General features: G+C 39.5%; 12 non-coding genes across 12 annotated transcripts; all 12 read right to left on the reverse strand.

The window, feature by feature from the left end:
- Positions 1–1,534: 1,534 nt before the first annotated feature.
- Positions 1,535–1,607, reverse strand: TRNAK-CUU (transfer RNA lysine (anticodon CUU)). The gene has a single exon. It is a non-coding gene; the product is annotated as a tRNA-Lys (tRNA).
- A 1,192-nt stretch (positions 1,608–2,799) lies between these two features.
- Positions 2,800–2,872, reverse strand: TRNAK-CUU (transfer RNA lysine (anticodon CUU)). The gene has a single exon. It is a non-coding gene; the product is annotated as a tRNA-Lys (tRNA).
- Positions 2,873–3,645: 773 nt separating this feature from the next.
- On the reverse strand, positions 3,646–3,718 carry TRNAK-CUU (transfer RNA lysine (anticodon CUU)). The gene has a single exon. It is a non-coding gene; the product is annotated as a tRNA-Lys (tRNA).
- A 1,017-nt stretch (positions 3,719–4,735) lies between these two features.
- Positions 4,736–4,808, reverse strand: TRNAK-CUU (transfer RNA lysine (anticodon CUU)). The gene has a single exon. It is a non-coding gene; the product is annotated as a tRNA-Lys (tRNA).
- Positions 4,809–4,909: 101 nt separating this feature from the next.
- On the reverse strand, positions 4,910–4,982 carry TRNAK-CUU (transfer RNA lysine (anticodon CUU)). Its single transcript has one exon. It is a non-coding gene; the product is annotated as a tRNA-Lys (tRNA).
- A 7,462-nt stretch (positions 4,983–12,444) lies between these two features.
- TRNAK-CUU (transfer RNA lysine (anticodon CUU)) lies at positions 12,445–12,517 on the reverse strand. The gene has a single exon. It is a non-coding gene; the product is annotated as a tRNA-Lys (tRNA).
- A 102-nt stretch (positions 12,518–12,619) lies between these two features.
- On the reverse strand, positions 12,620–12,692 carry TRNAK-CUU (transfer RNA lysine (anticodon CUU)). The gene has a single exon. It is a non-coding gene; the product is annotated as a tRNA-Lys (tRNA).
- Positions 12,693–13,476: 784 nt separating this feature from the next.
- TRNAK-CUU (transfer RNA lysine (anticodon CUU)) lies at positions 13,477–13,549 on the reverse strand. Its single transcript has one exon. It is a non-coding gene; the product is annotated as a tRNA-Lys (tRNA).
- Positions 13,550–14,920: 1,371 nt separating this feature from the next.
- On the reverse strand, positions 14,921–14,993 carry TRNAK-CUU (transfer RNA lysine (anticodon CUU)). Its single transcript has one exon. It is a non-coding gene; the product is annotated as a tRNA-Lys (tRNA).
- Positions 14,994–17,968: 2,975 nt separating this feature from the next.
- Positions 17,969–18,041, reverse strand: TRNAK-CUU (transfer RNA lysine (anticodon CUU)). Its single transcript has one exon. It is a non-coding gene; the product is annotated as a tRNA-Lys (tRNA).
- A 195-nt stretch (positions 18,042–18,236) lies between these two features.
- TRNAK-CUU (transfer RNA lysine (anticodon CUU)) lies at positions 18,237–18,309 on the reverse strand. Its single transcript has one exon. It is a non-coding gene; the product is annotated as a tRNA-Lys (tRNA).
- Positions 18,310–19,091: 782 nt separating this feature from the next.
- On the reverse strand, positions 19,092–19,164 carry TRNAK-CUU (transfer RNA lysine (anticodon CUU)). The gene has a single exon. It is a non-coding gene; the product is annotated as a tRNA-Lys (tRNA).
- Between the last annotated feature and the right edge of the window lie 2,263 nt (positions 19,165–21,427).

Below are 21,427 nucleotides of genomic sequence, written 5' to 3' on the forward strand. Positions count from 1 at the left end.
TTTGGATGCCTATAGTTTTCTTCCCTATCCCTGCACTGCCGTTTTCCACAGATAGGATGTATTTTTTTGGTCAAAAAGCACTACAATTTTAGTTGTTTTCGCCCAACGTCGGGCTCGCACCCACAACCCTGAGATTAAGAGTCTCATGCTCTACCGACTGAGCTAGCCGGGCTCCTTTGGATACCTATAGTTTTCTTCCCTATCCCTGCACTGCCGTTTTCCACAGATAGGATGCTGTGTAATCATAGGCTCTGGTGGAGTTTGGAAAGAAAATACACATCAGCCAGAGGCAGAAATAGTCTAAGAAAGTATCAAACACAATTACCAGTCAATATCAGAACGCATTGAAGAATATCAGGAAATAGCCGATTAAACCTGTGTGGAAAAAAATCTTATTTGTGTTTTCTCCACTTTATTTTATAGTAAGATGATACATACTTTTTCTTTTACAGTGAATACATGAAGGTGTGGTAATGCCCCATTACACATCATCCAGACATGCATTCATATATTGCATGTTAACAATCAAAATATTGCAAATATTGTAAAGAGACTTTCAATTTCTATTTTTTTGGTCAAAAAGCACTAAAATTTTAGTTGTTTTCGCCCAACGTTTTCTTCCCTATCCCTGCACTGCCGCTTTCCACAGATAGAATGTATTTTTTTGGTCAAAAAGCACTACAATTTTAGTTGTTTTCGCCCAAAGTGCGGCTCGAACCCACGACCCTGAGATTAAGAGTCTCATGCTCTACCGACTGAGCTAGCCGGGATCCTTTTAATGCCTATAGTTTTCTTCCATATCCCTGCACTGCCGTTTTCCACAGATAGGATGTATTTTTTTGGTCAAAAAGCACTTCAATTTTAGTTGTTTTCGCCCAAGGTGGGGCTCGAACCCACGACCCTGAGATTAAGAGTCTCATGCTTTACCGACTGAGCTAGCCGGGCTCCTTTGGATGCCTATAGTTTTCTTCCCTATCCCTGCACTGCCGTTTTCCACAGATAGGATGTATTTTTTTGGTCAAAAAGCACTACAATTTTAGTTGTTTTCACCCAACGTGGGGCTCGAACCCACGACCCTGAGATTAAGAGTCTCATGCTCTACCGACTGAGCTAGTCGGGCTCCTTTGGATGCCTATAGTTTTCTTCCCTATCCCTGCACTGCCGTTTTCCACAGATAGGATGCTGTGTAATCATAGGCTCTGGTGGAGTTTGGAAAGAAAATACACATCAGCCAGAGGCAGAAATAGTCTAAGAAAGTATCAAACACAATTACCAGTCAATATCAGAACGCTTTGAAGAATGAACCTGTGTGAAAAAAAGTCTTATTTGTGTTTTCTCCACTTTATTTTATAATAAGATGATACATACTTTTTCTTTTACAGTGAATACATTAAGGTATGGTATTGCCCCATTACACATCATCCAGACATGCATTCATATATTGCATGTTAACAATGAAAATATTGCAAATATTGTAAAGAGACTTTCAATTTCTATTTTTTTGGTCAAAAAGCAGTACAATCTTAGTTGTTTTCGCCCAACGTGGGGCTCGAACCCACGACCCTGAGATTAAGAGTCTCATGCTCTACCGACTGAGCTAGCCGGGCTCCTTTGGATGCCTATAGTTTTCTTCCCTATCCCTGCATTGCCGCTTTCCACAGATAGGATGCTGTGTAATCATAGGCTCTGGTGGAGTTTGGAAAGAAAATACACATCAGCCAGAGGCAGAAATAGTCTAAGAAAGTATCAAACACAATTACCAGTCAATATCAGAACGCTTTGAAGAATATCAGGAAATAGCTGACTGAACCTGTGTGAAAAAAAGTCTTATTTGTGTTTTCTCCACTTTATTTTATAATAAGATGATACATACTTTTTATTTTACAATGAATACATTAAGGTATGGTATTGCCCCATTACACATCATCCAGACATGCATTCATATATTGCATGTTAACAATGAAAATATTGCAAATATTGTAAAGAGACTTTCAATTTCTATTTTTTTGGTCAAAAAGCGCTACAATTTTAGTTGTTTTCGCCCAACCCACGACCCTGAGATTAAGAGTCTCATGCTCTACCGACTGAGCTAGCCGGGCTCCTTTGGATGCCTATAGTTTTCTTCCCTATCCCTGCACTGCCGTTTTCCACAGATAGTATGCTGTGTAATCATAGGCTCTGGTGGAGTTTGGAAAGAAAATACACATCAGCCAGAGGCAGAAATAGTCTAAGAAAGTATCAAACACAATTACCAGTCAATATCAGAACGCATTGAAGAATATCAGGAAATAGCCGATTAAACCTTTGTGGAAAAAAGTCTTATTTGTGTTTTCTCCACTTTATTTTATAGTAAGATGATACATACTTTTTCTTTTACAGTGAATACATTAAGGTGTGGTATTGCCCCATTACACATCATCCAGACATGCATTCATATATTGCATGTTAACAATGAAAATATTGCAAATATTGTAAAGAGACTTTCAATTTCTATTTTTTTGGTCAAAAAGCACTAAAATTTTCGTTGTTTTCACCCAACGTGGGGCTCGAACCCACGACCCTGAGATTAAGAGTCTCATGCTCTACCGACTGAGCTAGCCGGGCTCCTTTGGATGCCTATAGTTTTCTTCCCTATCCCTGCACTGCCGTTTTCCACAGATAGGATGTATTTTTTTGGTCAAAAAGCACTAAAATTTTAGTTGTTTTCGCCCAACGTTTTCTTCCCTATCCCTGCACTGCCACTTTCCACAGATAGGATGTATTTTTTTGGTCAAAAAGCACTACAATTTTAGTTGTTTTCGCCCAACGTGGGGCTCGAACCCACGACCCTGAGATTAAGAGTCTCATGCTCTACCGACTGAGCTAGCCGGGCTCCTTTGGATGCCTATAGTTTTCTTCCCTATCCCTGCACTGCCGCTTTCCACAGATAGGATGTATTTTTTTGGTCAAAAAGCACTACAATTTTAGTTGTTTTCCCCCAAGGTGGGGCTCGAACCCACAACCCTGAGATTAAGAGTCTCATGCTCTACCGACTGAGCTAGCTGGGCTCCTTTGGATGCCTATTGTTTTCTTCCCTATCCCTGCACTGCCGTTTTCCACAGATAGGATGCTGTGTAATCATAGGCTCTGGTGGAGTTTGGAAAGAAAATACACATCAGCCAGAGGCAGAAATAGTCTAAGAAAGTATCAAACACAATTACCAGTCAATATCAGAACGCTTTGAAGAATATCAGGAAATAGCTGACTGAACCTGTGTGAAAAAAAGTCTTATTTGTGTTTTCTCCACTTTATTTTATAATAAGATGATACATACTTTTTCTTTTACAGTGAATACATTAAGGTATGGTATTGCCCCATTACACATCATCCAGACATGCATTCATATATTGCATGTTAACAATGAAAATATTGCAAAGAGACTTTCAATTTCTATTTTTTTGGTCAAACAGCAGTACAATTTTAGTTGTTTTCGCCCAACGTGGGGCTCCAACCCACGACCCTGAGATTAAGAGTCTCATGCTCTACCGACTGAGCTAGCCGGGCTCCTTTGGATGCTTATAGTTTTCTTCCCTATCCCTGCACTGCCGTTTTCCACAGATAGGATGTATTTTTTTGGTCAAAAAGCACTACAATTTTAGTTGTTTTCGCCCAACGTGGGGCTCGAACCCACGACCCTGAGATTAAGAGTCTCATGCTCTACCGACTGAGCTAGCCGGGCTCCTTTGGATGCCTATAGTTTTCTTCCCTATCCCTGCATTGCCGCTTTCCACAGATAGGATGCTGTGTAATCATAGGCTCTGGTGGAGTTTGGAAAGAAAATACACATCAGCCAGAGGCAGAAATAGTCTAAGAAAGTATCAAACACAATTACCAGTCAATATCAGAACGCTTTGAAGAATATCAGGAAATAGCTGACTGAACCTGTGTGAAAAAAAGTCTTATTTGTGTTTTCTCCAATTTATTTTATAATAAGATGATACATACTTTTTATTTTACAATGAATACATTAAGGTATGGTATTGGCCCATTACACATCATCCAGACATGCATTCATATATTGCATGTTAACAATGAAAATATTGCAAATATTGTAAAGAGACTTTCAATTTCTATTTTTTTGGTCAAAAAGCACTACAATTTTAGTTGTTTTCGCCCAACCCACGACCCTGAGATTAAGAGTCTCATGCTCTACCGACTGAGCTAGCCGGGCTCCTTTGGATGCCTATAGTTTTCTTCCCTATCCCTGCACTGCCGTTTTCCACAGATAGGATGCTGTGTAATCATAGGCTCTGGTGGAGTTTGGAAAGAAAATACACATCAGCCAGAGGCAGAAATAGTCTAAGAAAGTATCAAACACAATTACCAGTCAATATCAGAACGCATTGAAGAATATCAGGAAATAGCCGATTAAACCTGTGTGGAAAAAAGTCTTATTTGTGTTTTCTCCACTTTATTTTATAGTAAGATGATACATACTTTTTCTTTTACAGTGAATACATTAAGGTATGGTATTGCCCCATTACACATCATCCAGACATGCATTCATATATCGCATGTTAACAATCAAAATATTGCAAATATTGTAAAGAGACTTTCAATTTCTATTTTTTTGGTCAAAAAGCACTAAAATTTTAGTTGTTTTCGCCCAACGTTTTCTTCCCTATCCCTGCACTGCCGCTTTCCACAGATAGGATGTATTTTTTTGGTCAAAAAGCACTACAATTTTAGTTGTTTTCGCCCAACGTGGGGCTCGAACCCACGACCCTGAGATTAAGAGTCTCATGCTCTACCGACTGAGCTAGCCGGGCTCCTTTGGATGCCTATAGTTTTCTTCCCTATCCCTGCACTGCCGTTTTCCACAGATAGGATGTATTTTTTTGTCAAAAAGCACTACAATTTTAGTTGTTTTCGCCCAACGTGGGGCTCGAACCCACGACCCTGAGATTAAGAGTCTCATGCTCTACCGACTGAGCTAGCCGGGCTCCTTTGGATGCCTATAGTTTTCTTCCCTATCCCTGCACTGCCGTTTTCCACAGATAGGATGCTGTGTAATCATAGGCTCTGGTGGAGTTTGGAAAGAAAATACACATCAGCCAGAGGCAGAAATAGTCTAAGAAAGTATCAAACACAATTACCAGTCAATATCAGAACGCATTGAAGAATATCAGGAAATAGCCGATTAAACCTGTGTGGAAAAAAGTCTTATTTGTGTTTTCTCCACTTTATTTTATAGTAAGATGATACATACTTTTTCTTTTACAGTGAATACATTAAGGTGTGGTATTGCCCCATTACACATCATCCAGACATGCATTCATATATTGCATGTTAACAATCAAAATATTGCAAATATTGTAAAGAGACTTTCAATTTCTATTTTTTTGGTCAAAAAGCACTAAAATGTTAGTTGTTTTCGCCCAACGTTTTCTTCCCTATCCCTGCACTGCCGCTTTCCACAGATAGGATGTATTTTTTTGGTCAAAAAGCACTACAATTTTAGTTGTTTTCGCCCAAGGTGGGGCTTGAACCCACAACCCTGAGATTTAGAGTCTCATGCTCTACCGACTGAGCTAGCCGGGCTCCTTTGGATGCCTATAGTTTTCTTCCCTATCCCTGCACTGCCGTTTTCCACAGATAGGATGTGTTTTTTTCGTCAAAAAGCACTACAATTTTAGTTGTTTTCGCCCAACGTGGGGCTCGAACCCATGACCCTGAGATTAAGAGTCTCATGCTCTACTGACTGAGCTAGCCGGGCTCCTTTGGATGCCTATAGTTTTCTTCCCTATCCCTGCATTGCCGCTTTCCACAGATAGGATGTTGTGTAATCATAGGCTCTGGTGGAGTTTGGAAAGAAAATACACATCAGCCAGAGGCAGAAATAGTCTAAGAAAGTATCAAACACAATTACCAGTCAATATCAGAACGCATTGAAGAATATCAGGAAATAGCCGATTAAACCTTTGTGGAAAAAAGTCTTATTTGTGTTTTCTCCACTTTATTTTATAGTAAGATGATACATACTTTTTCTTTTACAGTGAATACATTAAGGTGTGGTATTGCCCCATTACACATCATCCAGACATGCATTCATATATTGCATGTTAACAATCAAAATATTGCAAATATTGGAAAGAGACTTTCAATTTCTATTTTTTTGGTCAAAAAGCACTCAAATTTTAGTTGTTTTCGCCCAACGTTTTCTTCCCTATCCCTGCACTGCCGCTTTCCACAGATAGGATGTATTTTTTTGGTCAAAAAAGCACTACAATTTTAGTTGTTTTCGCCCAACGTGCGGCTTGAACCCACGACCCTGAGATTAAGAGTCTCATGCTCTACCGACTGAGCTAGCCAGGCTCCATTGGATGCCTATAGTTTTCTTCCCTATCCCTGCACTGCCGTTTTCCACAGATAGGATGTATTTTTTTGGTCAAAAAGCACTACAATTTTAGTTGTTTTCGCCCAACGTGGGGCTCAAACCCACGACTCTGAGATTAAGAGTCTCATGCTCTACCGACTGAGCTAGCCGGGCTCCTTTGGATGCCTATAGTTTTCTTCCCTATCCCTGCACTGCCGTTTTCCACAGATAGGATGCTGTGTAATCATAGCATCTGGTGGAGTTTGGAAAGAAAATACACATCAGCCAGAGGCAGAAATAGTCTAAGAAAGTATCAAACACAATTACCAGTCAATATCAGAACGCATTGAAGAATATCAGGAAATAGCCGATTAAACCTGTGTGGAAAAAGTCTTATTTGTGTTTTCTCCACTTTATTTTATAGTAAGATGATACATACTTTTTTTTTTACAGTGAATACATTAAGGTGTGGTATTGCCCCATTACACATCATCCAGACATGCATTCATATATTGCATGTTAACAATCAAAATATTGCAAATATTGTAAAGAGACTTTCAATTTCTATTTTTTTGGTCAAAAAGCACTAAAATTTTAGTTGTTTTCGCCCAACGTGGGGCTCGAACCCACGACCCTGAGATTAAGAGTCTCATGCGCTACCGACTGAGCAAGCCGGGCTCCTTTGGATGCCCATAGTTTTCTTCCCTATCCCTGCACTGCCGTTTTCCACAGATAGGATGCTGTGTAATCATAGGCTCTGGTGGAGTTTGGAAAGAAAATACACATCAGCCAGAGGCAGAAATAGTCTAAGAAAGTATCAAACACAATTACCAGTCAATATCAGAACGCATTGAAGAATATCAGGAAATAGCCGATTAAACCTGTGTGGAAAAAAGTCTTATTTGTGTTTTCTCCACTTTATTTTATAGTAAGATGATACATACTTTTTCTTTTACAGTGAATACATTAAGGTGTGGTATTGCCCCCTTACACATCATCCAGACATGCATTCATATATTGCATGTTAACAATCAAAATATTGCAAATATTGTAAAGAGACTTTCAATTTCTATTTTTTTGGTCAAAAAGCACTAAAATTTTAGTTGTTTTCACCCAACGTGGGGCTCGAACCCACGACCCTGAGATTAAGAGTCTCATGCTCTACCGACTGAGCTAGCCGGGCTCCTTTGGATGCCTATAGTTTTCTTCCCTATCCCTGCAATGCCGTTTTCCACAGATAGGATGTATTTTTTTGGTCAAAAAGCACTAAAATTTTAGTTGTTTTCGCCCAACGTGGGGCTCAAACCCACGACCCTGAGATTAAGAGTCTCATCCTCTACCGACTGAGCTAGCCGGGCTCCTTTGGATGCCTATAGTTTTCTTCCCTATCCCTGCACTGCCGTTTTCCACAGATAGGATGCTGTGTAATCATAGGCTCTGGTGGAGTTTGGAAAGAAAATACACATCAGCCAGAGGCAGAAATAGTCTAAGAAAGTATCAAACACAATTACCAGTCAATATCAGAACGCATTGAAGAATATCAGGAAATAGCCGATTTAACCTGTGTGGAAAAAAGTCTTATTTGTGTTTTCTCCACTTTATTTTATAGTAAGATGATACATACTTTTTCTTTTACAGTGAATACATTAAGGTGTGGTATTGCCCCATTACACATCATCCAGACATGCATTCATATATTGCATGTTAACAATGAAAATATTGCAAATATTGTAAAGAGACTTTCAATTTCTATTTTTTTGGTCAAAAAGCACTAAAATTTTAGTTGTTTTTGCCCAACGTGGGGCTTGAACCCACGACCCTGAGATTAAGAGTCTCATGCGCTACCGACTGAGCAAGCCGGGCTCCTTTGGATGCCCATAGTTTTCTTCCCTATCCCTGCACTGCCGGTTTCCACAGATAGGATGTATTTTTTTGGTCAAAAAGCACTACAATTTTAGTTGTTTTCGCCCAACGTGGGGCTCGAACCCACGACCCTGAGATTAAGAGTCTCATGCTCTACCGATTGAGCTAGCCGGGCTCCTTTGGATGCCTATAGTTTTCTTCCCTATCCCTGCACTGCCGCTTTCCACAGATAGGATGCTGTGTAATCATAGGCTCTGGTGGAGTTTGGAAAGAAAATACACATCAGCCAGAGGCAGAAATAGTCTAAGAAAGTATCAAACACAATTACCAGTCAATATCAGAACGCATTGAAGAATATCAGGAAATAGCCGATTAAACCTGTGTGGAAAAAAGTCTTATTTGTGTTTTCTCCACTTTATTTTATAGTAAGATGATGCATACTTTTTCTTTTACAGTGAATACATTAAGGTGTGGTATTGCCCCATTACACATCATCCAGACATGCATTCATATATTGCATGTTAACAATGAAAATATTGTAAAGAGACTTTCAATTTCTATTTTTTTGGTCAAAAAGCACTAAAATTTTAGTTGTTTTCGCCCAACGTTTTCTTCCCTATCCCTGCACTGCCGCTTTACACAGATAGGATGTATTTTTTTGGTCAAAAAGCACTACAAGTTTAGTTGTTTTCGCCCAACTTGGGGCTCGAACCCACGACCCTGAGATTAAGAGTCTCATGCTCTACCGACTCAGCTAGCCGGGCTCCTTTGGATACCTATAGTTTTCTTCCCTATCCCTGCACTGCCGTTTTCCACAGATAGGATGCTGTGTAATCATAGGCTCTGGTGGAGTTTGGAAAGAAAATACACATCAGCCAGAGGCAGAAATAATCTAAGAAAGTATCAAACACAATTACCAGTCAATATCAGAACGCATTGAAGAATATCAGGAAATAGCCGATTAAACCTGTGTGGAAAAAAGTCTTATTTGTGTTTTCTCCACTTTATTTTATAGTAAGATGATACATACTTTTTCTTTTACAGTGAATACTTTAAGGTGTGGTATTGCCCCATTACACATCATCCAGACATGCATTCATATATTGCATGTTAACAATCAAAATATTGCAAATATTGTAAAGAGACTTTCAATTTCTATTTTATTGGTCAAAAAGCACTAAAATTTTAGTTGTTTTTGCCCAACGTGGGGCTTGAACCCACGACCCTGAGATTAAGAGTCTCATGCGCTACCGACTGAGCAAGCCGGGCTCCTTTGGATGCCCATAGTTTTCTTCCCTATCCCTGCACTGCCGGTTTCCACAGATAGGATGTATTTTTTTGGTCAAAAAGCACTACAATTTTAGTTGTTTTCGCCCAACGTGGGGCTCGAACCCACGACCCTGAGATTAAGAGTCTCATGCTCTACCGATTGAGCTAGCCGGGCTCCTTTGGATGCCTATAGTTTTCTTCCCTATCCCTGCACTGCCGCTTTCCACAGATAGGATGCTGTGTAATCATAGGCTCTGGTGGAGTTTGGAAAGAAAATACACATCAGCCAGAGGCAGAAATAGTCTAAGAAAGTATCAAACACAATTACCAGTCAATATCAGAACGCATTGAAGAATATCAGGAAATAGCCGATTAAACCTGTGTGGAAAAAAGTCTTATTTGTGTTTTCTCCACTTTATTTTATAGTAAGATGATGCATACTTTTTCTTTTACAGTGAATACATTAAGGTGTGGTATTGCCCCATTACACATCATCCAGACATGCATTCATATATTGCATGTTAACAATGAAAATATTGTAAAGAGACTTTCAATTTCTATTTTTTTGGTCAAAAAGCACTAAAATTTTAGTTGTTTTCGCCCAACGTTTTCTTCCCTATCCCTGCACTGCCGCTTTACACAGATAGGATGTATTTTTTTGGTCAAAAAGCACTACAAGTTTAGTTGTTTTCGCCCAACTTGGGGCTCGAACCCACGACCCTGAGATTAAGAGTCTCATGCTCTACCGACTCAGCTAGCCGGGCTCCTTTGGATACCTATAGTTTTCTTCCCTATCCCTGCACTGCCGTTTTCCACAGATAGGATGCTGTGTAATCATAGGCTCTGGTGGAGTTTGGAAAGAAAATACACATCAGCCAGAGGCAGAAATAATCTAAGAAAGTATCAAACACAATTACCAGTCAATATCAGAACGCATTGAAGAATATCAGGAAATAGCCGATTAAACCTGTGTGGAAAAAAGTCTTATTTGTGTTTTCTCCACTTTATTTTATAGTAAGATGATGCATACTTTTTCTTTTACAGTGAATACATTAAGGTGTGGTATTGCCCCATTACACATCATCCAGACATGCATTCATATATTGCATGTTAACAATGAAAATATTGTAAAGAGACTTTCAATTTCTATTTTTTTGGTCAAAAAGCACTAAAATTTTAGTTGTTTTCGCCCAACGTTTTCTTCCCTATCCCTGCACTGCCGCTTTACACAGATAGGATGTATTTTTTTGGTCAAAAAGCACTACAAGTTTAGTTGTTTTCGCCCAACTTGGGGCTCGAACCCACGACCCTGAGATTAAGAGTCTCATGCTCTACCGACTCAGCTAGCCGGGCTCCTTTGGATACCTATAGTTTTCTTCCCTATCCCTGCACTGCCGTTTTCCACAGATAGGATGCTGTGTAATCATAGGCTCTGGTGGAGTTTGGAAAGAAAATACACATCAGCCAGAGGCAGAAATAATCTAAGAAAGTATCAAACACAATTACCAGTCAATATCAGAACGCATTGAAGAATATCAGGAAATAGCCGATTAAACCTGTGTGGAAAAAAGTCTTATTTGTGTTTTCTCCACTTTATTTTATAGTAAGATGATACATACTTTTTCTTTTACAGTGAATACTTTAAGGTGTGGTATTGCCCCATTACACATCATCCAGACATGCATTCATATATTGCATGTTAACAATCAAAATATTGCAAATATTGTAAAGAGACTTTCAATTTCTATTTTATTGGTCAAAAAGCACTAAAATTTCAGTTGTTTTCACCCAACGTGGGGCTCGAACCCACGACCCTGAGATTAAGAGTCTCATGCTCTACCGACTCAGCTAGCCGGGCTCCTTTGGATGCCTATAGTTTTCTTCCCTATCCCTGCAATGCCGTTTTCCACAGATAGGATGTATTTTTTTGGTCAAAAAGCACTAAAATGTTAGTTGTTTTCGCCCAACGTGGGGCTCGAACCCACGACCCTGAGATTAAGAGTCTCATGCTCTACGAACTGAGCTAGCCGGGCTCCTTTGCATGCCTATAGTTTTCTTCCCTATCCCTGCACTGCCGGTTTCCACAGATAGGATGCTGTGTAATCATAGGCTCTGGTGGAGTTTGGAAAGAAAATACACATCAGCCAGAGGCAGAAATAGTCTAAGAAAGTATCAAACACAATTACCAGTCAATATCAGAACGCTTTGAAGAATATAAAGAAATAGCTGACTGAACCTGTGTGAAAAAAAGTCTTATTTGTGTTTTCTCCACTTTATTTTATAATAAGATGATACATACTTTTTATTTTACAGTGAATACATTAAGGTATGGTATTGCCCCATTACACATCATCCAGACATGCATTCATATATTGCATGTTAACAATGAAAATATTGCAAATATTGTAAAGAGACTTTCAATTTCTATTTTTTTGGTCAAAAAGCACTACAATTTTAGTTGTTTTCGCCCAACCCACGACCCTGAGATTATGAGTCTCATGCTCTACCGACTGAGCTAGCCGGGCTCCTTTGGATGCCTATAGTTTTCTTCCCTATCCCTGCACTGCCGTTTTCCACAGATTGGATGCTGTGTAATCATAGGCTCTGGTGGAGTTTGGAAAGAAAATACACATCAGCCAGAGGCAGAAATAGTCTAAGAAAGTATCAAACACAATTACCAGTCAATATCAGAACGCATTGAAGAATATCAGGAAATAGCCGATTAAACCTGTGTGGAAAAAAGTCTTATTTGTGTTTTCTCCACTTTATTTTATAGTAAGATGATACATACTTTTTCTTTTACAGTGAATACATTAAGGTGTGGTATTGCCCCATTACACATCATCCAGACATGCATTCATATATTGCATGTTAACAATGAAAATATTGCAAATATTGTAAAGAGACTTTCAATTTCTATTTTTTTGGTCAAAAAGCACTAAAATTTTAGCTGTTTTCGCCCAACGTGGGGCTCGAACCCACGACCCTGAGATTAAGAGTCTCATGCTCTACCGACTGAGCTAGCCGGGCTCCTTTGGATGCCTATAGTTTTCTTCCCTATCCCTGCATTGCCGTTTTCCACAGATAGGATGTATTTTTTTGGTCAAAAAGCACTACAATTTTAGCTGTTTTTGCCCAACGTGGGGCTCGAACCCACGACCCTGAGATTAAGAGTCTCATGCTCTACCGACTGAGCTAGCCGGGCTCCTTTGGATGCCTATAGTTTTCTTCCATATCCCTGCACTGCCGTTTTCCACAGATAGGATGTATTTTTTTGGTCAAAAAGCCCTACAATTTTAGTTGTTTTTGCCCAACGTGGGGCTCGAACCCACGACCCTGAGTTTAAGAGTCTCATGCTCTACCGTCTGAGCTAGCCGGGCTCCTTTGGATGCCTATAGTTTTCTTCCCTATCCCTGCACTGCCGTTTTCCACAGATAGGATGCTGTGTAATCATAGGCTCTGGTGGAGTTTGGAAAGAAAATACACATCAGCCAGAGGCAGAAATAGTCTAAGAAAGTATCAAACACAATTACCAGTCAATATCAGAACGCATTGAAGAATATCAGGAAATAGCCGATTTAACCTGTGTGGAAAAAAGTCTTATTTGTGTTTTCTCCACTTTATTTTATAGTAAGATGATACATACTTTTTCTTTTACAGTGAATACATTAAGGTGTGGTATTGCCCCATTACACATCATCCAGACATGCATTCATATATTGCATGTTAACAATGAAAATATTGCAAATATTGTAAAGAGACTTTCAATTTCTATTTTTTTGGTCAAAAAGCACTAAAATTTTAGTTGTTTTTGCCCAACGTGGGGCTTGAACCCACGACCCTGAGATTAAGAGTCTCATGCGCTACTGACTGAGCAAGCCGGGCTCCTTTGGACGCCCATAGTTTTCTTCTCTATATCCCTGCACTGCCGGTTTCCACAGATAGGATGTATTTTTTTGGTCAAAAAGCACTACAATTTTAGTTGTTTTCGCCCAACGTGGGGCTCGAACCCACGACCCTGAGATTAAGAGTCTCATGCTCTACCGACTGAGCTAGCCGGGCTCCTTTGGATGCCTATAGTTTTCTTCCCTATCCCTGCACTGCCGTTTTCCACAGATAGGATGTATTTTTTTGGTCAAAAAGCTCTACAATTTTAGTTGTTTTCGCCCAACGTGGGGCTCGAACCCACGACCCTGAGATTAAGAGTCTCATGCTCTACCGATTGAGCTAGCCGGGCTCCTTTGGATGCCTATAGTTTTCTTCCCTATCCCTGCACTGCCGCTTTCCACAGATAGGATGCTGTGTAATCATAGGCTCTGGTGGAGTTTGGAAAGAAAATACACATCAGCCAGAGGCAGAAATAGTCTAAGAAAGTATCAAACACAATTACCAGTCAATATCAGAACGCATTGAAGAATATCAGGAAATAGCCGATTAAACCTGTGTGGAAAAAAGTCTTATTTGTGTTTTCTCCACTTTATTTTATAGTAAGATGATGCATACTTTTTCTTTTACAGTGAATACATTAAGGTGTGGTATTGCCCCATTACACATCATCCAGACATGCATTCATATATTGCATGTTAACAATGAAAATATTGTAAAGAGACTTTCAATTTCTATTTTTTTGGTCAAAAAGCACTAAAATTTTAGTTGTTTTCGCCCAACGTTTTCTTCCCTATCCCTGCACTGCCGCTTTACACAGATAGGATGTATTTTTTTGGTCAAAAAGCACTACAAGTTTAGTTGTTTTCGCCCAACGTGGGGCTCGAACCCACGACCCTGAGATTAAGAGTCTCATGCTCTACCGACTCAGCTAGCCGGGCTCCTTTGGATACCTATAGTTTTCTTCCCTATCCCTGCACTGCCGTTTTCCACAGATAGGATGCTGTGTAATCATAGGCTCTGGTGGAGTTTGGAAAGAAAATACACATCAGCCAGAGGCAGAAATAATCTAAGAAAGTATCAAACACAATTACCAGTCAATATCAGAACGCATTGAAGAATATCAGGAAATAGCCGATTAAACCTGTGTGGAAAAAAGTCTTATTTGTGTTTTCTCCACTTTATTTTATAGTAAGATGATACATACTTTTTCTTTTACAGTGAATACTTTAAGGTGTGGTATTGCCCCATTACACATCATCCAGACATGCATTCATATATTGCATGTTAACAATCAAAATATTGCAAATATTGTAAAGAGACTTTCAATTTCTATTTTTTTGGTCAAAAAGCACTAAAATTTCAGTTGTTTTCACCCAACGTGGGGCTCGAACCCACGACCCTGAGATTAAGAGTCTCATGCTCTACCGACTCAGCTAGCCGGGCTCCTTTGGATGCCTATAGTTTTCTTCCCTATCCCTGCAATGCCGTTTTCCACAGATAGGATGTATTTTTTTGGTCAAAAAGCACTAAAATGTTAGTTGTTTTCGCCCAACGTGGGGCTCGAACCCACGACCCTGAGATTAAGAGTCTCATGCTCTACCGACTGAGCTAGCCGGGCTCCTTTGCATGCCTATAGTTTTCTTCCCTATCCCTGCACTGCCGGTTTCCACAGATAGGATGCTGTGTAATCATAGGCTCTGGTGGAGTTTGGAAAGAAAATACACATCAGCCAGAGGCAGAAATAGTCTAAGAAAGTATCAAACACAATTACCAGTCAATATCAGAACGCTTTGAAGAATATAAAGAAATAGCTGACTGAACCTGTGTGAAAAAAAGTCTTATTTGTGTTTTCTCCACTTTATTTTATAGTAAGATGATACATACTTTTTCTTTTACAGTGAATACATTAAGGTGTGGTATTGCCCCATTACACATCATCCAGACATGCATTCATATATTGCATGTTAACAATCAAAATATTGCAAATATTGTAAAGAGACTTTCAATTTCTATTTTTTTGGTCAAAAAGCACTAAAATGTTAGTTGTTTTCGCCCAACGTTTTCTTCCCTATCCCTGCACTGCCGCTTTCCACAGATAGGATGTATTTTTTTGGTCAAAAAGCACTACAATTTTAGTTGTTTTCGCCCAAGGTGGGGCTTGAACCCACAACCCTGAGATTAAGAGTCTCATGCTCTACCGACTGAGCTAGCCGGGCTCCTTTGGATGCCTATAGTTTTCTTCCCTATCCCTGCACTGCCGTTTTCCACAGATAGGATGTGTTTTTTTCGTCAAAAAGCACTACAATTTTAGTTGTTTTCGCCCAACGTGGGGCTCGAACCCACGACCCTGAGATTAAGAGTCGCATGCTCTACTGACTGAGCTAGCCGGGATCCTTTGGATGCCTATAGTTTTCTTCCCTATCCCTGCATTGCCGCTTTCCACAGATAGGATGTTGTGTAATCATAGGCTCTGGTGGAGTTTGGAAAGAAAATACACATCAGCCAGAGGCAGAAATAGTCTAAGAAAGTATCAAACACAATTACCAGTCAATATCAGAACGCATTGAAGAATATCAGGAAATAGCCGATTAAACCTTTGTGGAAAAAAGTCTTATTTGTGTTTTCTCCACTTTATTTTATAGTAAGATGATACATACTTTTTCTTTTACAGTGAATACATTAAGGTGTGGTATTGCCCCATTACACATCATCCAGACATGCATTCATATATTGCATGTTAACAATGAAAATATTGCAAATATTGGAAAGAGACTTTCAATTTCTATTTTTTTGGTCAAAAAGCACTCAAATTTTAGTTGTTTTCGCCCAACGTTTTCTTCCCTATCCCTGCACTGCCGCTTTCCACAGATAGGATGTATTTTTTTGGTCAAAAAAGCACTACAATTTTAGTTGTTTTCGCCCAACGTGCGGCTCGAACCCACGACCCTGAGATTAAGAGTCTCATGCTCTACCGACTGAGCTAGCCGGGCTCCGTTGGATGCCTATAGTTTTCTTCCCTATCCCTGCACTGCCGTTTTCCACAGATAGGATGTATTTTTTTGGTCAAAAAGCACTACAATTTTAGTTGTTTTCGCCCAACGTGGGGCTCAAACCCACGACTCTGAGATTAAGAGTCTCATGCTCTACCGACTGAGCTAGCCGGGCTCCTTTGGATGCCTATAGTTTTCTTCCCTATCCCTGCACTGCCGTTTTCCACAGATAGGATGCTGTGTAATCATAGGCTCTGGTGGAGTTTGGAAAGAAAATACACATCAGCCAGAGGCAGAAATAGTCTAAGAAAGTATCAAACACAATTACCAGTCAATATCAGAACGCATTGAAGAATATCAGGAAATAGCCGATTAAACCTGTGTGGAAAAAGTCTTATTTGTGTTTTCTCCACTTTATTTTATAGTAAGATGATACATACTTTTTCTTTTACAGTGAATACATTAAGGTGTGGTATTGCCCCATTACACATCATCCAGACATGCATTCATATATTGCATGTTAACAATCAAAATATTGCAAATATTGTAAAGAGACTTTCAATTTCTATTTTTTTGGTCAAAAAGCACTAAAATTTTAGTTGTTTTCGCCCAACGTGGGGCTCGAACCCACGACCCTGAGATTAAGAGTCTCATGCGCTACCGACTGAGCAAGCCGGGCTCCTTTGGATGCCTATAGTTTTCTTCCCTATCCCTGCACTGCCGCTTTCCACAGATAGGATGCTGTGTAATCATAGGCTCTGGTGGAGTTTGGAAAGAAAATACACATCAGCCAGAGGCAGAAATAGTCTAAGAAAGTATCAAACACAATTACCAGTCAATATCAGAACGCTTTGAAGAATATAAAGAAATAGCTGACTGAACCTGTGTGAAAAAAAGTCTTATTTGTGTTTTCTCCACTTTATTTTATAATAAGATGATACATACTTTTTATTTTACAGTGAATACATTAAGGTATGGTATTGCCCCATTACACATCATCCAGACATGCATTCATATATTGCATGTTAACAATGAAAATATTGCAAATATTGTAAAGAGACTTTCAATTTCTATTTTTTTGGTCAAAAAGCACTACAAGTTTAGTTGTTTTCGCCCAACCCACGACCCTGAGATTAAGAGTCTCATGCTCTACCGACTGAGCTAGCCGGGCTCCTTTGGATGCCTATAGTTTTCTTCCCTATCCCTGCACTGCCGTTTTCCACAGATTGGATGCTGTGTAATCATAGGCTCTGGTGGAGTTTGGAAAGAAAATACACATCAGCCAGAGGCAGAAATAGTCTAAGAAAGTATCAAACACAATTACCAGTCAATATCAGAACGCATTGAAGAGTATCAGGAAATAGCCGATTAAAGCTGTGTGGAAAAAAGTCTTATTTGTGTTTTCTCCACTTTATTTTATAGTAAGATGATACATACTTTTTCTTTTACAGTGAATACATTAAGGTGTGGTATTGCCCCATTACACATCATCCAGACATGCATTCATATATTGCATGTTAACAATGAAAATATTGCAAATATTGTAAAGAGACTTTCAATTTCTATTTTTTTGGTCAAAAAGCACTAAAATTTTAGTTGTTTTCGCCCAACGTGGGGCTCGAACCCACGACCCTGAGATTAAGAGTCTCATGCTCTACCGACTGAGCTAGCCGGGCTCCTTTGGATGCCTATAGTTTTCTTCCCTATCCCTGCCTTGCCGTTTTCCACAGATAGGATGTATTTTTTTGGTCAAAAAGCACTAAAATTTTAGTTGTTTTCGCCCAACGTTTTCTTCCCTATCCCTGCACTGCCGCTTTCCACAGATAGGATGTATTTTTTTGGTCAAAAAGCACTACAATTTTAGCTGTTTTTGCCCAACGTGGGGCTCGAACCCACGACCCTGAGATTAAGAGTCTCACGCTCTACCGACTGAGCTAGCTGGGCTCCTTTGGATGCCTATAGTTTTCTTCCATATCCCTGCACTGCCGTTTTCCACAGATAGGATGTATTTTTTTGGTCAAAAAGCACTACAATTTTAGTTGTTTTCGCCCAACGTGGGGCTCGAACCCACGACCCTGAGTTTAAGAGTCTCATGCTCTACCGTCTGAGCTAGCCGGGCTCCTTTGGATGCCTATAGTTTTCTTCCCTATCCCTGCACTGCCGTTTTCCACAGATAGGATGCTGTGTAATCATAGGCTCTGGTGGAGTTTGGAAAGAAAATACACATCAGCCAGAGGCAGAAATAGTCTAAGAAAGTATCAAACACAATTACCAGTCAATATCAGAACGCATTGAAGAATATCAGGAAATAGCCGATTTAACCTGTGTGGAAAAAAGTCTTATTTGTGTTTTCTCCACTTTATTTTATAGTAAGATGATACATACTTTTTCTTTTACAGTGAATACATTAAGGTGTGGTATTGCCCCATTACACATCATCCAGACATGCATTCATATATTGCATGTTAACAATGAAAATATTGCAAATATTGTAAAGAGACTTTCAATTTCTATTTTTTTGGTCAAAAAGCACTAAAATTTTAGTTGTTTTTGCCCAACGTGGGGCTTGAACCCACGACCCTGAGATTAAGAGTCTCATGCGCTACCGACTGAGCAAGCCGGGCTCCTTTGGATGCCCATAGTTTTCTTCCCTATCCCTGCACTGCCGGTTTCCACAGATAGTATGTATTTTTTTGGTCAAAAAGCACTACAATTTTAGTTGTTTTCGCCCAACGTGGGGCTCGAACCCACGACCCTGAGATTAAGAGTCTCATGCTCTACCGACTGAGCTAGCCGGGCTCCTTTAGATGCCTATAGTTTTCTTCCCTATCCCTGCACTGCCGTTTTCCACAGATAGGATGTATTTTTTTGGTCAAAAAGCTCTACAATTTTAGTTGTTTTCGCCCAACGTGGGGCTCGAACCCACGACCCTGAGATTAAGAGTCTCATGCTCTACCGATTGAGCTAGCCGGGCTCCTTTGGATGCCTATAGTTTTCTTCCCTATCCCTGCACTGCCGCTTTCCACAGATAGGATGCTGTGTAATCATAGGCTCTGGTGGAGTTTGGAAAGAAAATACACATCAGCCAGAGGCAGAAATAGTCTAAGAAAGTATCAAACACAATTACCAGTCAATATCAGAACGCATTGAAGAATATCAGGAAATAGCCGATTAAACCTGTGTGGAAAAAAGTCTTATTTGTGTTTTCTCCACTTTATTTTATAGTAAGATGATGCATACTTTTTCTTTTACAGTGAATACATTAAGGTGTGGTATTGCCCCATTACACATCATCCAGACATGCATTCATATATTGCATGTTAACAATGAAAATATTGTAAAGAGACTTTCAATTTCTATTTTTTTGGTCAAAAAGCACTAAAATTTTAGTTGTTTTCGCCCAACGTTTTCTTCCCTATCCCTGCACTGCCGCTTTACACAGATAGGATGTATTTTTTTGGTCAAAAAGCACTACAAGTTTAGTTGTTTTCGCCCAACGTGGGGCTTGAACCCACGACCCTGAGATTAAGAGTCTCATGCTCTACCGACTCAGCTAGCCGGGCTCCTTTGGATACCTATAGTTTTCTTCCCTATCCCTGCACTGCCGTTTTCCACAGATAGGATGCTGTGTAATCATAGGCTCTGGTGGAGTTTGGAAAGAAAATACACATCAGCCAGAGGCAGAAATAATCTAAGAAAGTATCAAACACAATTACCAGTCAATATCAGAACGCATTGAAGAATATCAGGAAATAGCCGATTAAACCTGTGTGGAAAAAAGTCTTATTTGTGTTTTCTCCACTTTATTTTATAGTAAGATGATACATACTTTTTCTTTTACAGTGAATACTTTAAGGTGTGGTATTGCCCCATTACACATCATCCAGACATGCATTCATATATTGCATGTTAACAATCAAAATATTGCAAATATTGTAAAGAGACTTTCAATTTCTATTTTTTTGGTCAAAAAGCACTAAAATTTTAGTTGTTTTCGCCCAACGTGGGGCTCGAACCCACGACCCTGAGATTAAGAGTCTCATGCTCTACCGATTGAGCTAGCCGGGCTCCTTTGGATGCCTATAGTTTTCTTCCCTATCCCTGCACTGCCGCTTTCCACAGATAGGATGCTGTGTAATCATAGGCTCTGGTGGAGTTTGGAAAGAAAATACACATCAGCCAGAGGCAGAAATAGTCTAAGAAAGTATCAAACACAATTACCAGTCAATATCAGAACGCATTGAAGAATATCAGGAAATAGCCGATTAAACCTGTGTGGAAAAAAGTCTTATTTGTGTTTTCTCCACTTTATTTTATAGTAAGATGATGCATACTTTTTCTTTTACAGTGAATACATTAAGGTGTGGTATTGCCCCATTACACATCATCCAGACATGCATTCATATATTGCATGTTAACAATGAAAATATTGTAAAGAGACTTTCAATTTCTATTTTTTTGGTCAAAAAGCACTAAAATTTTAGTTGTTTTCGCCCAACGTTTTCTTCCCTATCCCTGCACTGCCGCTTTACACAGATAGGATGTATTTTTTTGGTCAAAAAGCACTACAAGTTTAGTTGTTTTCGCCCAACGTGGGGCTTGAACCCACGACCCTGAGATTAAGAGTCTCATGCTCTACCGACTCAGCTAGCCGGGCTCCTTTGGATACCTATAGTTTTCTTCCCTATCCCTGCACTGCCGTTTTCCACAGATAGGATGCTGTGTAATCATAGGCTCTGGTGGAGTTTGGAAAGAAAATACACATCAGCCAGAGGCAGAAATAATCTAAGAAAGTATCAAACACAATTACCAGTCAATATCAGAACGCATTGAAGAATATCAGGAAATAGCCGATTAAACCTGTGTGGAAAAAAGTCTTATTTGTGTTTTCTCCACTTTATTTTATAGTAAGATGATACATACTTTTTCTTTTACAGTGAATACTTTAAGGTGTGGTATTGCCCCATTACACATCATCCAGACATGCATTCATATATTGCATGTTAACAATCAAAATATTGCAAATATTGTAAAGAGACTTTCAATTTCTATTTTTTTGGTC

Source organism: Ambystoma mexicanum, chromosome 4q (genome assembly GCF_040938575.1).
Source record: "Ambystoma mexicanum isolate Mex_15411 chromosome 4q, UKY_AmexF1_1, whole genome shotgun sequence".
Lineage (NCBI taxonomy): Eukaryota > Metazoa > Chordata > Amphibia > Caudata > Ambystomatidae > Ambystoma > Ambystoma mexicanum.